Source organism: Oncorhynchus tshawytscha, linkage group LG14, assembly GCF_018296145.1.
Source record: "Oncorhynchus tshawytscha isolate Ot180627B linkage group LG14, Otsh_v2.0, whole genome shotgun sequence".
In the NCBI taxonomy this organism is placed as follows: domain Eukaryota; kingdom Metazoa; phylum Chordata; class Actinopteri; order Salmoniformes; family Salmonidae; genus Oncorhynchus; species Oncorhynchus tshawytscha.
Window position 1 is genome coordinate 30,508,302 of NC_056442.1, and position 16,393 is coordinate 30,524,694.

The 16,393-nt window shown below is 42.3% G+C and overlaps 1 protein-coding gene across 1 annotated transcript in view; it reads right to left on the bottom strand.

Annotated features, from left to right (window-relative positions):
- The window catches only part of LOC112267389 (stAR-related lipid transfer protein 13), a 117,219-nt gene extending 110,744 nt beyond the window's left edge, over positions 1-6,475 (bottom strand). Inside the window, exon 1 of the mRNA XM_042297332.1 lies at positions 6,117-6,475. The gene's annotated coding sequence lies outside the window, so the exon portion shown is untranslated. The remainder of the gene's footprint in view (positions 1-6,116) is intronic.
- Between the last annotated feature and the right edge of the window lie 9,918 nt (positions 6,476-16,393).

Consider the following 16,393-nt stretch of genomic DNA (forward strand, 5'->3'; position numbering starts at 1 on the left):
TGGAGGCCTGGTGCGTGGAGCCGGCACAGGTTTCACCGAACTGATGACACGCTCTTCAGGGTGATTGCAGGGAGCCGGCACAGGATGTACCGGGCTGGGGAGGAGCACTGGAGGCCTGGTGCGTGGAGCCGGCAGAGGTTTCACCGGACTGATGACACGCTCTTCAGGGCGAGTGTGGGAAAGCCGGCACAGGATATACCGGGCTGGGGAAGGCGCTCTTCAGGGCGAATACGCTGCAGAATACACCTAACCATCATCTCTCTCCCATCTCCCTCCTCACACTGCTCCATCGACTCGCCGACGGTCTCTGGCTCTCTCCTTGCCTCGACCGAAATGTTGGGGTTTCTGTGGCCGCGGACACCGGCGTCGTCGCTGTCCTCCTATACTCCTTGGCGACTCCCGCCAAAGTTCGTAGTGCACATAGCACTAAACACAAACACTATCCCACAACGCAGGTGGGAAAAGGACCACACTAAGTATGATCCCCAATTAGAGGCAACGATCATCAGCTGCCTCCAAATGGGAACCATACTCACACCAACATAGAAAATGAAAACTAGAAAACCCCCTAGTCACGCCCTGACCTAAAACACCATAGAGAACACCGAGGGCTCTCTATGGTCAGGGCGTGACAAATGGATGGTTATTTATTAGTATGGTTGATCTGTACACACTTAGAAAAAAGGGTTGCAAAAATAGGTTCTTCGGCTGTCCCATATGAGAACCCTGTTTGGTTCAAGGTAGAAACCTTTTTGGTTTCTGTGGAAAGAGTTCTACATGGAACCTAATAGGGTTTTAACGGGAAACAAAGGGTTCTACCCTGGAACAAAAAAGGGTTCTTCAAAGGGTTATCTTATTGGGACAGTAAAATAACCCTTTTAGGTTCTAGATAGCACCTTTTTGTAAGTGTGTATGGTGTAATGGATGACTCCTAAGCTGACACACAGCTATCCATGAAACAGCTATGGAGAATCAGAGATCTGGTGCCCATGTAGCTACAGTATAGCCTGCTGCTCTGTTGACACACACACACACACACACACACACACACACACACACACACACACACACACATACCCTGCTGCCCTGAGAGCCAAGCAGCTGCTGCATCTTGGACCATGGCCCTGACTCTAGCTCTTATAACAACTGCTCAAATACACAAATGCTGTAGATCTGTAGATCTGTTCTATGTGCCCTATTTGTTTATCTTTTTGAGGATCTGAGGGCCCAAGCCAAATCTTGGGGGGAGAGGAATTGTTGTGCCTTCTTCATGACTTTGTTGGTGTGTGTGGACCATGTTAATTCCTTAGTGATGTGGACACAGAGGAACTTGAAGCTCCCAACCAGCTCCTCAGCCCAGTCGATGTGGATGGGGGTGTGCTCAGCCCTCCTGTTTTCTGTAACCCAGGATTAGCTCCTTCGTTTTGCTGACATTGAGGAAGAGGTTGTTGTTCTGGCACCACACTACCAGGTCACTGACCTCCTCCTTATATGCTGTCTCAACGTCGTCGGAGATCAGGCCTACCACCGTTGTGTCTTCAACAAACGTATTAATGATGACGTTGGGAGTTGTGCATGGCCAGGAAGATGTGTTGTTGCCTACCCTCACCACCTGGGGCGGCCCGTCGGGAAGTCCAGGATCCAGTTGCAGAGGAGGGTGTTCAGTTCCAGATAACGGAAAATAATCATCTCTGGATTTTGACCTCTTTATTTAATTTCATTTTATAGTCCAAGTTGGTGTAGCCAGAAGGCTTGCGATTCATGTATTTTATGCTGTGACAAACATTTTAAAACAAGACCTTGAGAGATGATCATTGACTAGAATTTGCTAGAAATGTCATAGTTTTTTGGGGGGCTAATGAATGATAACGAATGCAGGAAGAAAATGTTAGCTTTTATGTAAAATATAGCCTACCTTAGAATAGCACATGATGCACAGCGGTTTAGATTCACGGGCAATGATCAACCACGGTGCTATCCATGGTGCTGAATCTCCACTACGTTTATCTGTTTGATTAGCACAATAGGCGGATATCATAAAGTAAAAACAGCCACAACTTTCCCAAATTCCTCCGATAGCCAGGTGCAAGGGGAGAGAAAAGTACCATGATGCATCTTTCAGTCAAATGTAGGCTAACATTTATGTTGCCTAATTATAACAACACTGTAATAACCTCATAATATTTGACCAGTCGGCCAATAGTGCTTCATAGGCCTTCATTAAAACTAGGCTACATCAACAAAATAGTGTGGAGACTTTGAGAGAACTTTGAGTTGATTAAATTGCAAATAATACCACAAGAAATCATTAGTGCATGTGTATATTTAGCCATTTCCAGCGGTATAATCATGTCTGATTTTTGGGGGGATTGTATTTCACGCTTTTAAATAGCACTTCGAGAATACCGGGAAGCCCAGTAATTTCTTTCAATTTTCTCAGGATGGAAAATTGGTTGATTCTCAATAAAATATTCAACCCTAGTCTCTATATGTTTTTATTATGTGAAACAGATCCCACAACTGAGGAATTCAATCTCTTGTTAAATTTTATCTGAACTATTTTCTTCAATTTAAGAAACATACAAATGTTTTAGATATTTTTTTGTCTTCTAGAAAATTGATCTACAAACACAATCAAAGAGTTGGATGTGAATATAGATATAGAGTTGGATGTGAATATAGATATAGAGTTGGATGTGAATATAGATATAGAGTTGGATGTGAATATAGATGTAGAGTTGGATGTGAATATAGATATAGAGTTGAATGTGAATATAGATATAGAGTTGGATGTGAATATAGATGTAGAGTTGGATGTGAATATAGATATAGAGTTGGATGTGAATATAGATATAGAGTTGAATGTGAATATAGATATAGAGTTGGATGTGAATATAGATATAGAGTTGGATGTGAATATAGATATAGAGTTGGATGTGAATATAGATATAGAGTTGGATGTGAATATAGATATAGAGTTGGATGTGAACATGGATATAGAGTTGGATGTGAATATAGATATAGAGTTGGATGTGAACATGGATATAGAGTTGGATGTGAATATAGATATAGAGTTGGATGTGAACATGGATATAGAGTTGGATGTGAACATGGATATAGAGTTGGATGTGAACATAGATATAGAGTTGGATGTGAATATAGATATAGAGATGGATGTGAATATAGAGTTGGATGTGAACATAGATATAGAGTTGGATGTGAATATAGATATAGAGTTGGATGTGAATATAGATATAGAGTTGGATGTGAACATGGATATAGAGTTGGATGTGAATATAGATATAGAGTTGGATGTGAACATGGATATAGAGTTGGATGTGAATATAGATATAGAGTTGGATGTGAACATGGATATAGAGTTGGATGTGAACATGGATATAGAGTTGGATGTGAACATAGATATAGAGTTGGATGTGAATATAGATATAGAGATGGATGTGAATATAGAGTTGGATGTGAACATAGATATAGAGTTGGATGTGAATATAGATATAGAGTTGGATGTGAACATAGATATAGATTTGGGTGTGAATATAGATATAGAGTTGGATGTGAACCTAGATATCGAGTTGGATGTGAATATAGATATAGAGTTGGATGTGAACATAGATATAGAGTTGAATGTGAATATAGATATAGAATTGGATGTGAATATAGATATAGAGTTGGATGTGAATATAGATATAGAGTTAGATGTGAATATAGATATAGAGTTGGATGTGAATATAGATATAGAGTTGGATGTGAATATAGATATAGAGTTGGATGTGAACATGGATATAGAGTTGGATGTGAACATAAATATAGAGTTGGATGTGAATATAGATATAGAGTTGGATGTGAACATGGATATAGAGTTGGATGTGAACATAGATATAGAGTTGGATGTGAATATAGATATAGAGTTGGATGTGAATATAGAGTTGGATGTGAACATAAATATAGAGTTAGATGTGAATATAGATATAGAGTTGGATGTGAACATAGATATAGATTTGGATGTGAATATAGATATAGAGTTGGATGTGAACATAGATATCGAGTTGGATGTGAATATAGATATAGAGTTGGATGTGAACATAGATATATAGTTGGATGTGAATATAGATATAGAGTTGGATGTGAATATAGATATAGAGTTGGATGTGAACATGGATATAGAGTTGGATGCGAATATGGATATAGAGTTGGATGTGAACATGGATATAGAGTTGGATGTGAATATAGATATAGAGTTGGATGTAAACATGGATATAGAGTTGGATGTGAACATGGATATAGAGTTGGATGTGAACATAGATATAGAGTTGGATGTGAATATAGATATAGAGTTGGATGTGAATATAGAGTTGGATGTGAACATAGATATAGAGTTGGATGTGAATATAGATATAGAGTTGGATGTGAACATAGATATAGAATTGGATGTGAATATAGATATAGAGTTGGATGTGAACCTAGATATCGAGTTGGATGTGAATATAGATATAGAGTTGGATGTGAATATAGATATAGAGTTGGATGTGAATATAGATATAGAGTTGGATGTGAACATGGATATAGAGTTGGATGTGAACATAAATATAGAGTTGGATGTGAATATAGATATAGAGTTGGATGTGAATATGGATATAGAGTTGGATGTGAACATAGATATAGAGTTGGATGTGAATATAGATATAGAGTTGGATGTGAATATAGAGTTGGATGTGAACATAAATATAGAGTTGGATGTGAATATAGATATAGAGTTGGATGTGAAAATAGATATAGATTTGGATGTGAATATAGATATAGAGTTGGATGTGAACATAGATATCGAGTTGGATGTGAATATAGATATATAGTTGGATGTGAATATAGATATAGAGTTGGATGTGAACATGGATATAGAGTTGGATGTGAACATGGATATAGAGTTAGATGTGAATATAGATATAGAGTTGGATGTGAACATGGATATAGAGTTGGATGTGAACATAGATATAGAGTTGGATGTGAATATAGATATAGAGTTGGATGTGAACATGGATATAGAGTTGGATGTGAACATAGATATAGAGTTGGATGTGAATATAGATATAGAGTTGGATGTGAATATAGAGTTGGATGTGAACATAGATATAGAGTTGGATGTGAACATGGATATAGAGTTGGATGTGAACATGGATATAGAGTTGGATGTGAATATAGAGTTGGATGTGAACATAGATATAGAGTTGGATGTGAACATGGATATAGAGTTGGATGTGAACATGGATATAGAGTTGGATGTGAATATAGATATAGAGTTGGATGTGAACATGGATATAGAGTTGGATGTGAACATAGATATAGAGTTGGATGTGAATATAGATATAGAGTTGGATGTGAACATGGATATAGAGTTGGATGTGAACATAGATATAGAGTTGGATGTGAATATAGATATAGAGTTGGATGTGAACATGGATATAGAGTTGGATGTGAACATAGATATAGAGTTGGATGTGAACATAGATATATAGTTGGATGTGAACATAGATATAGAGTTGGATGTGAATATAGATATAGAGTTGGATGTGAACATGGATATAGAGTTGGATGTGAACATGGATATAGAGTTGGATGTGAATATAGATATAGAGTTGGATGTGAATATAGATATAGAGTTGGATGTGAACATAGATATCGAGTTGGATGTGAACATAGATATAGAGTTGGATGTGAATATAGATATCGAGTTGGATGTGAACATAGATATAGAGTTGGATGTGAATATAGATATAGAGTTGGAAGTGAACATAGATATAGAGTTGGATGTGAACATAGACAAACAAAGTACAAAGTAATACAACTTGATTAAAGCAGAAAGTTGTAACAGCAGTTTTAACCTCTACAGCTCACACTAACCCACGGTGAGGACACCAGAACTGACATGTCAGAGATGGAAAGTGTCTAATAGGGCAATGAAAACAAAAAACAAACCGACAGAAAATGGAACCCTATTTCCTTTATAGTGCACTACTTTTGACCCGGACCGATATGGATCGGGCTTTGATCTAAAGTTATGCACTATATAGGGAATAGGGTGCCATTTGAGACACGAGTCTTACCTGTTAGGTGGAGAAGAGTCCTGTTTGTTGTCTAAACAGACAAACTGAGACCACAGCAACAAAACACTGGAGAGAGACAGAGTCCTATAGTGAAGCCACAGTTCTCTTAAGACAAAAGAGAGAGCAGGATAGAGAGTGAGGGAGAAAGGGACTAAGAGAGTCTGTCAGAAGAGAACAGAACAGTAGAAGAGAGAGTGAAAAAAGAGAGAGTAGAAGAGTCTCCTGTCAAAAGTGTCAGAAGTGAAGCCACTCAAAAAGGTCTTCCTCTGCAATTCAACTCTTCCTCAATTATTCCTCAACTATACCTATCTGTCCTCCCTCAGGGCTTACTGGAGGTTAACGCGGGATACCTCTATGCATGTTGCTGGCACTCTGACTAAGCCATTCAGAATATGTGTAAGTAAGGGCAAGGAGTGTGAGAGTGAGTGTGTGCATTTGTGTGGGAGGTGGAACGGGGAGGAGAGAGAGGTAGGAGAGAGAGGGAGGGGGGAGATAGAGATGAAGTGAGGGAGAGGAGTAGTATTTTACAGTAAAAGAACAAGGTAATATGTGGTTCCAGCTAACACAACAAGTTTGGCTGTGAAGACAGAGTGAGCTAATGACTCTATTGTCACTGGACTCAGAATGTGTGTGTGTGTGTGTGTGTGTGTGTGTGTGTGTGTGTGTGTGTGTGTGTGTGTGTGTGTGTGTGTGTGTGTGTGTGTGTGTGTGTGTGTGTGTGTGTGTGTGTGTGTGTGTGTGTGTGTGTGTGTGTGTGTGTGTGTGTGTGTGTGTCCGTGCATGCGTGCGTGTGTGTGTGTATCATCCTATTTGGATGCAACAGCATGGCAGTCAGGCACAGCAGAGTGGATTCCTACTGAGGAGGAGTGGCAACATGCCTTGATATCCTGCTGTAGCTGGTTAAAATATAAAGACACAGATAGCAGAGATAAGGAGTTCCAAAGGATCTTCTCGGGGTCAATGATATGCTGCTATGTTATAGGGAAACGTGTCAAACAGAGACATAATAAGGTATGTGAAGTATTTGCCATAGTGATAGTGCCTTGTTTGTCCAAAATAATACAGTTAAAATGTGAAGTTAGTCATAACTAATCTACTTTAGTTCAGCCATGTGCTGTCCATTACTGAATGACAGACAGGAGTCATTGATGGCAGCTCTGCACAACATTAGACTAGTAAAGGAAGGAGTCTGAACTAACCTGACCTCTGATCCAGAGAAGTCCAGGGGGAACAGAGCTCTGTCTGCACTCAGTAGGAGATAGAGTCACTCTTAGAACTAACTAGAAGCCTGTCATATAGAACTCTGTCTGCACTCAGTAGGAGATAGAGTCACTCTTAGAACTAACTAGAAGCCTGTCATATAGAACTCTGTCTGCACTCAGTAGGAGATAGAGTCACTCTTAGAACTAACTAGAAGCCTGTCATATAGAGCTCATCAGAGGGTGATATGAAGAGTAAACACATACACACACGTGAGGGGGTGCACTACAGCTGCTGTCTGCTGATTGGCTGAGTGTGTGTTATTTACATTCATTAGGGGCCACCTGATTGGCTAAAGTAGCTAATGAAGAATGCCAAAGGAGCTCACTCTCTGTAAATCACCCTGAAATCCACTCCACTCCAGAGAGAGAGAGAGAGAGAGAGAGAGAGCAAGAGAGAGAGAGAGAGAGAGAGAGAGAGAGAGAGAGAGAGAGAGAGAGAGAGAGAGCAGCTGCATTCATCTATACCCTCTCCTCACCCCCTCTCCCTGATCTTCCTAACCCATCTTCCTCCCATCCTCTTTCCTCCTCTCTCTTGAAGCCATAATCACAAAGCAGCCCCTGCTGCACTCTGACCTCCTCTGTCTTACTCTCATTCATAAAATACTCTGCTATACAGTCATGGATATCTTTCTCTGTCAACAATTGCTTCTGCCATCTCCTTGGAAAGCTGTTCTATGTCCTGCCATTGTCACGGCACTCTATACATCTAGTTTAAGAGATCAACCAACCCCGCCCTAACATACCAGTACATCCAAACATCCGAGAACAGTCATACACACAAGAAATAGTACTGTTATGCTTGTACAGTATTGTCATATCTAAATGAAATGTGCCATAGTTGTAAGGAAAGAGGTTTAGATGTTTTCTTTAGGTAAAACAGTTAATATAGCGATTTTCCTGTGGTGTTTCACATACAGTAGTGTTCAATGGCGACAGAATCTGGAAAAAGTCAGAAGTCTACAGTGTAACTAGAGAGGAAACCCTTTTGGTTCTGTTGCATGCTGCTAGGTTGAATGACATTCCTTAGTGTCCTTGGTGGTCCTATCTGGTTTTGTTGTTGTCTGAACGAGCAGATAAAAATCATCTTTACTACAGTGTCTTATACGGTCTGTTATGATCTCTGACCTCTGTGTGCAAAATGACACGACTTTGGAACGAGACACAAAGCAGGAAAACTCCAACCAGTTCAGTAGCCTATAAATATAAATGCAAAATGCAGCAATTTCAAAGACTTTACTGAGTTACAGTTCATATAAGGAAATCAGTCAATTGAAATAGATTCAGTAGGCCTTGATCTATGGATTTCACATGACTGGGAATACAGATATGCATCTGTTGGTCACAGATACCGTAAAAAAAAGTATCTGGTGTGACCACCATTTGCCTCATGAAGTGCGACACATCTCCTTCGCATAGAGTTGATCACGCTGTTGATTGTGGCCTGTGAAATGTTGTCCCACTCCTCTTCAATGGCTGTGCGAAGTTGCTGGATATTGGCCGGAACTGGAAAATACTGTCGTGCACGTCGATCCAGAGCATCCCAAACATGCTCAATGGGTGATATGTCTGGTGAGTATGCAGGCCATGGAAAAACTGGGACACTTTCAGCTTCCAGGAATTGTGTACAGATCCTTGTGACATGTGTCACGTGCATTATCATGCTGAAATATGAGGTGATGGCGATGGATGAATGGCACCACAATGGGCCTCAGGATCTCGTCACGGTATCTCTGTGCATTAAAATTGCCATCGATAAAATGCAATTGTGTTCGTTGTCCATAGCTTATGTCTGCCCATACCATAACCTCTGAACCACCATGGAGCACTCTGTTCACAACGTTGACATCAGCAAACCGCTCGTCCAAACAACGCGGTTGTGAGGCCAGTGGGACATACTGCCAAAACAAAACAAGGTTGGAGGAGGATTACGATGGAGATATTCATTACATTATTTGGCAACAGCTCTGGTGGACATTCCTGCAGTCAGCATGCCAATTGCACAATTCCTCAAAACTTGGGATATCTGTAGCATTGGGCTGTGTGACAAAACTGCGCATTTGTGGCCTTTTATTGCCCCCAGCACAAGGTAAACCTGTTTAATGATAATGTTGTTCAATCAGTTTCTTGATATGCCACACCTGAAAGGTGGATGGATTATCTTGGCAAAAGAGAATTACTCACTTACAGGGATGTAAAAAAATCTGTCCACAACATTTGAGAGATATAAGCTTATGGAACATTTCTGGGATCATTTATTTCAGCTCATGAAACATGGGAACAACACTTTACATTTATAGTTTTTTCAGTGTAGAGGAGAGGAGAGGAGAGGAGAGGAGAGGAGAGGAGAGGAGAGGAGAGGAGAGGAGAGGAGAGGAGAGGAGAGGAGAGGAGAGGAGAGGAGAGGAGAGGAGAGGAGAGGAGAGGAGAGGAGAGGAGAGGAGAGGAGAGGAGAGGACTAATTATTCCCTTTGCCAGCTCTTATGAACAACATTGGGGCAACAGTTGGAGGAACATGTTGAAAAAATGTCTGTTTTAGTGAAAGGCTGCCTTTGTCTTCCTCTGGTCTCATCTGGCTCAGCTGCTGAGGTTAAGAGGTCCTGCCTGTCTCCCAAATGGCACCCTATCCCCAATATAGTGCAGAGGCCCTGGTCAAAAGCAGTAAACTACATATGGAATAGAGTGCCATTTGGGACAGAGACAGGGTCTGTCTGTTCCAGGTTCTGTGTGACCAGGGGTTAGGGTTAGGGCTGGGAACAGCTCTAGTCAAACACAGCTCAATGTTTCGAAAGGCAGGCCTTGCTGCCCCGCTGGAGAACAGACTTGTTTGTGTCCATGGAGAAAGAGAGAGCGAGCGAGAGCGAGAGCGAGAGCGAGAGAGAGAGAGAGAGAGAGAGAGAGAGAGAGAGAGAGAGAGAGAGAGAGAGAGAGAGAGAGAGAGAGAGAGAGAGAGAGAGAGAGCGAGAGGAGGAACGACTAAATTAGGGAAAAGAGAGCACCTGGTCTGATAAGCAGTTGAGTTGAGCTGTGCTGTGCAGACTAACTGGCTAATGTAATGACACAGTACCTAGTATCTAGCCGTGAACTAAAATCTTACAACAACAGTGTGTATGTGTATGTGTGTGTGTATATGTGTGCGTACATGCTTGCGTGCATGTGTGTGGGTGAGCGCAGGTGCATGTCTCTATGTGTGATTCAGGTGGTAGATTGACAGGAGGCAGGGTTGATGGGATATTGCTCTGCTGGTGAGCGGTGAGCAATATAGAGCTGTTTCCCCAACCCGCAGGCTGCTATGACAGCTATGTGAAGACATGGCCGGAGGGACTAGAAGAGTCTGCCAAGACAACCAACAGCTAGAGATGCAAGCATGCCAGGGCCAGAAACAGGATACTGCTGTTCCTCTAGAGTTGATTACAATGTTTCTACTGGGTATTTCTATTTTATTTTCCTTTATGACACACCTCTTCATCTTCTGCTGATGTATAGTATATAGAATTCCCTCCCTCTAACAGAGAGCCCATTGGACAAAGTTGTGATTGTCAGGGGTCATGACGCAATCGTAGGCTGGTGCCTAGCCGAATTCCGAATGAGTGTTCTCACATACTTCCTTAATAAAAAGACCTTCACTTGAAAAAACTAGAAAATATCGGATATGGTACTGTTTGTCCATTTTGAGACACTGTAGCCAGAAAATAATCTCAGAATTATTCTATCACTCAAGACATCTGTCATTCCTTTTGATGATTTTCCTTCTGATGTTTTTCCTTCTGATGTTTTTCCTTCTGATGTTTTTACCGAGATCTTAGTTGCACAATTTTACATCTAACTAAGATGTTTGGTGCAGTATTTCGGGAAGTGACAAAACTTGCATGAAAACTATTAGTCTCTAGCTGAATGACAACAAACATTGAAGAATCTCTCCTGTTGACCAATCACCGACGAAGGGGCGTAGACTTCGGCTACAGACTTCAGCTTGCCTTGAGAAAAAATGTTGTGTGCACGAACAGCCCAGAAAACCTTGCAGAAGACCAAAACTAACAAAAACGTTACAAAATGTTGTCATAATATATGCACAAACTGTTCTAAACTGTTTCAGATGGGCATCATGCAGACCCCTTTAGGGTCCCCAAGACACCAGATGAAATGAGGGCTCATTCAGTAATAAACCTCCCAGTATACTGGGACACAAGGCTGCACAACATATTTGTATCTGCCAAGATCATTGCACATGTCACGTTCTGACCTTTATTTCCTTTGTTTTGTATTTAGTTAGTATGGTCAGGGCGTGAGTTGGGTGGGCAGTCTATGTTTGATTTTCTATGATTTGGGGATTTCTATGTTTCGGCCTAGTATGGTTCTCAATCAGAGGCATGTGTCATTAGTTGTCTCTGATTGAGAATCATACTTAGGTAGCCTGGGTTGCACTGTTTGTTTGTGGGTGATTGTCTATGTTAGTGGCTTGTGTCAGCACAGGTCTCATTTGTAGCTTCACGGTCGTATTTGGTTTATTGTTTTTTGTTATTCTTTTGTATAGTGTTCAGTGTTCTCTTTATTAAAATTCACTATGAACACATACCACGCCGCATATTGGTCCTCTGATCCTTCTCGCCTCTCCTCTTCAGATGAAGAGGAGGAAGACCGTGACAGCACACATCTCTCTGGTTTGACAAAAACAAAGTGCGCTGTCATCCCTCTTGCCTTTCCTCTATATTGTCTCTATTCAGTGGAATGAATCAGACACGGACTGTCAGGACAGAAGAGGAATGTCAAGAGATTGTGGTTCCTATAGAACAGAGACGGAAAGAGGGAGGACAGAGAGAGAGAGTTGGCGAGAGAGAGAGTTGGCGAGAGAGAGAGAGAGAGAGAGAGAGAGAGAAGCCAGCTGCAACATGTGGCTGTATGGGTGAAGGCCTGCTGCCTGCCAGCAACAAATCATGCTGTTGTGCTCAGCCAAGTCTGAGAGACTGCTCTTCACTTAACTTCAAATTTGTGTAAAACCCCTAAGATCACCTTCCCAAACAAGACAATAGGCATATTGGGGGCTGCATCCATAGGGCCCTGGTTAAAATTTGTGCACTATATTCGGAATAGGGTGCCATTTGCGGCGCAGGCTGAATGTCAGACATTACATTTCAAATGGTACTCTTACACAACAGTCACAATATTTACACCACCCAAGGACAATGAATAAAATACCACAATGAGATAACACTCTTTTGTAGAACATTGCAGCAATACCTCTGTCCTTGACTCAATATTCCCATTCCATTCCCATTCCTTTTATATTCTCCTGCATTTCCAGCATTCCAGAGAGCATAGACAGATGTTCTGTGTTATCCTTCCTCCCTGCAATCTCTCTCTCTCTCTCTCTTAGTTAGGGGGCGGGGGGTGGGGGGTTCTGTGTTATCCCTCTTCCCTGCAGTCTCTCTCTCTCTCTCTCTCTCTCTCTCTCTTCTCTTAGTTAGGGTGGGTGGGGGTTCTGTGTTATCCTTCCTCCCTGCAATCTCTCTCTCTCTCTCTCTTTCTCTCGGAGGACCTGAGCCCTAGGACCATGCCTCAGGACATCCTGGCCTGATGACTCTTTGCTGTCCCCAGTCCACCTGGTCGTGCTGCAGCTCCAGTTTCAACTGTTCTGCCTGCGGCTATGGAACCCTGACCTGTTCACCGGACGTGCTACCTGGCTCAGACCTGCTGTCTTCAACTCTCTAGAGACAGCAGGTGCGGTAGAGATACTCTGAATGATCGGCTATGAAAAGCCAACTGACATTTACTCCTGAGGTTCTGACCTGTTGCACCCTCTACAACCACTGTGATTATTATTATCTGACCCTGCTGGTTATCTATGAACATTTTAACATGGCCATGTTCAGTTGTAATCTCCACCCGGCACAGCCAGAAGAGGACTGGCCACCCCTCATAGCCTGGTTCCTCTCTAGGTTTCTTCCTAGGTTCCAGCCTTTCCAGGGAGTTTTTCCTAGCCACCGTGCTTCTACACCTGCATTGCCTGCTGTTTGGGGGTTTACACTGAGTTTCTGTACAGCACTTTGTGACATCAGCTGATGTAAGGGCTTTATAAGTACATTTAATTGAATTTGATTGATACTGTATTTAGATTACATTAGGCATACTGCAATATGAAATACAGAAATGTACTTGCCAATTAGCGTCCTGTAAATTACTATCAAATTCACGGCAACACCTTTACACTGTAGCCTACAGTGTTTGAGATGGTTTACTGAAACAATTGATTTACCTCTGAGAGAGAGAAAGAGATAGACAGTGTGAGTGGGCCCTGACAATAAATCTCAGGAATGCAAAAAGAAAGGTGTTCCAAAAAAGGTCCAGTTGCCAGGACCACTAATACGAATTCCATCTAGACACCGTTAACCTAGAGCACACAAAAAAAATATACATACCTCGGCCTAAACATCAGCGCCAGAGGTAACTTCCACAAAGCTGTAAACAATCTGAGAGGCAAGGCAAGAAGGGTCTTCTATGCCATCAAAAGGAACATCAAATTCGACATATCAATTAGGATCTGGCTAAAAAAATACTTGAATCAGTCTTAGATCCCATTGCCCTTTATGGTTGTGAGGTCTAGGGTCCACTCACCAACCAAGAATTCACAAAATGAGACAAACACCAAATGAAGACTCTGCATGCAGAATTCTGCAAAATATCCTCCGTGTACAACGTAAAATACCACATAATGCATGTAGAGCAGAATTAGGCCGATACCCGCTAATAATCTAAATCCAGAAAAGAGACGTTAAATTCTACAACTACATGAAGAGAGCCATCACCTACAGAGAGATGAACCTGTAGAAGAGTCCCCTAAGCAAGCTGGTCCTGGGGCTCTGTTCACACAGACAGAGACAGAGAGACAGAGAGACAGAGAGACAGAGAGAGAGAGAGAGAGAGAGAGAGAGAAAGAGAGAGAGAGAGAGAGAGAGAGTACTTTTAACCAACCTATAGGACTATGGTCAAAAGTCTATATAGGGTACCATTTGGGAAGGCCCCCGAAGACAATACCGGCGAGACGGGTGCTGCTGCCGGGTCTAGACCCTCCTCCTCCTCCTCCCCCAGGGACCCCAGATTATCAACACAGACTGTGTCCTAAATGGCACTGTATTCCCTATTTAGTGCACTACTTTTGACCAGGCCATATTGGAATGGAGCAGGAGTGAATGAATTGTTCTAATCTTCAGAGCGCAGTTAGCTGTTAGCCTTAGAACACCCAGGAGACTGGATCTGCATCTCATTTGGTTTATCTGTGGCCAACAGCAGGTAGCATCAGACCTAAACAGAGATTACTACTGAAGACTAGTTTTCAATATTTAGATGGTAAAATAGACTTGAATCTCATTATGCTTTATTGCAATGTGTCACCCTTATCTTTGAGAACAGGGCAGACCTTGAACAAACTCACACATGTTCTAGCCTAGTGTTGTATTAGATATTACACTGCGATCAGAGTTGCTTTGCAGATAAACTGGTGCGTAAGCAAGAGCTGACATTAACACATAAAGTCATGTCATCCTCTTTATCCTGGTCAGGAGAGAAGGAAGAACAGAGATTACACATAGTTTGCATCCCAAGTAGCACCCACTTCCCTATATAGTGCACTACATGGGCTCTGGTCAAAAGTAGTGCACTATATAGGGAATATGGTACCATTTGGGGCGCAGGCATAAATAGGTAATAAACCATAACAACAGGACACCTCCATCCCTGATGTCACAAAACAAATTCTCAAACATCTGTGTGTGAGTGGAGATGATCAAGGCGCTGGTTGAAATGACAATGGGAAGAGAGGGGGTAAACATGACCTGAAATACTGCACTGTCCCATCATCAAGCCTGTCATTTCCATGCTGCTGCTCTGTGATTACAGTGAGGTAGAGTCAGGCGTGTGGGTGAGCAGCTGGCTGCCTATGTTATACACGTGTACACAGAGACGTGCACACGCACAGGCACACACACACGTGCACTGGCACAGAGACATGCACACGTACAGGCACACACACACATGCACTGGCACAGAGACGTGCACACGTACAGGCACACACACACATGCACTGGCACAGAGACATGCACACGTACAGGCACACACACACATGCACTGGCACAGAGACGTGCACACGCACAGGCACACACACACACATGCACTGGCACAGAGACATGCACACGTACAGGCACACACACACATGCACTGGCACAGAGACATGCACACGTGCACACGTACAGGCACACACACACATGCACTGGCACAGAGACATGCACACGTACAGGCACACACACACACATGCACTGGCACAGAGACATGCACACGTACAGGCACACACACACACATGCACAGGCACAGAGACATGCACACGTACAGGCACACACACACACATGCACAGGCACAGTGACATGCACACGTACAGGCACACACACACATGCACAGGCACAGAGACATGCACACGTACAGGCACACACACACATGCACAGGCACAGAGACATGCACACGTACAGGCACACACACACATGGACAGGCACAGAGACATGCACAGGCACAGAGACATTCACAGGCACACACACACATGCACAGGCACAGAGACATTCACACGTACAGGCACACACACACATGGACAGGCACAGAGACATGCACACGTACAGGCACACACACACATGCACAGGCACTATATACACTGGAAATGTACAGTGCTTTCAGAAAGTATTTATACCTCTTGATTTATTCCACATTTTGTTGTGTTACAGCTAGAATTCAAAATGGTTAAAACACATTTTTAACTCACCCATCTACACACAATCACCAATATTGACAAAGTGAAAATATGATGTTACATTTCTTTGCAAATCTATTAAAAATGAAATACAGAAATATCTAATTGACATAAGTATTCACACCCCTAAGTCAATACATGTTAGAATCACCTTTGGCAGCAATTACAGCTGTGAGTCTTTCTTGGTAAGTCTGTAAGAACTTTGCACACCTGGATTGTACAATATTTGC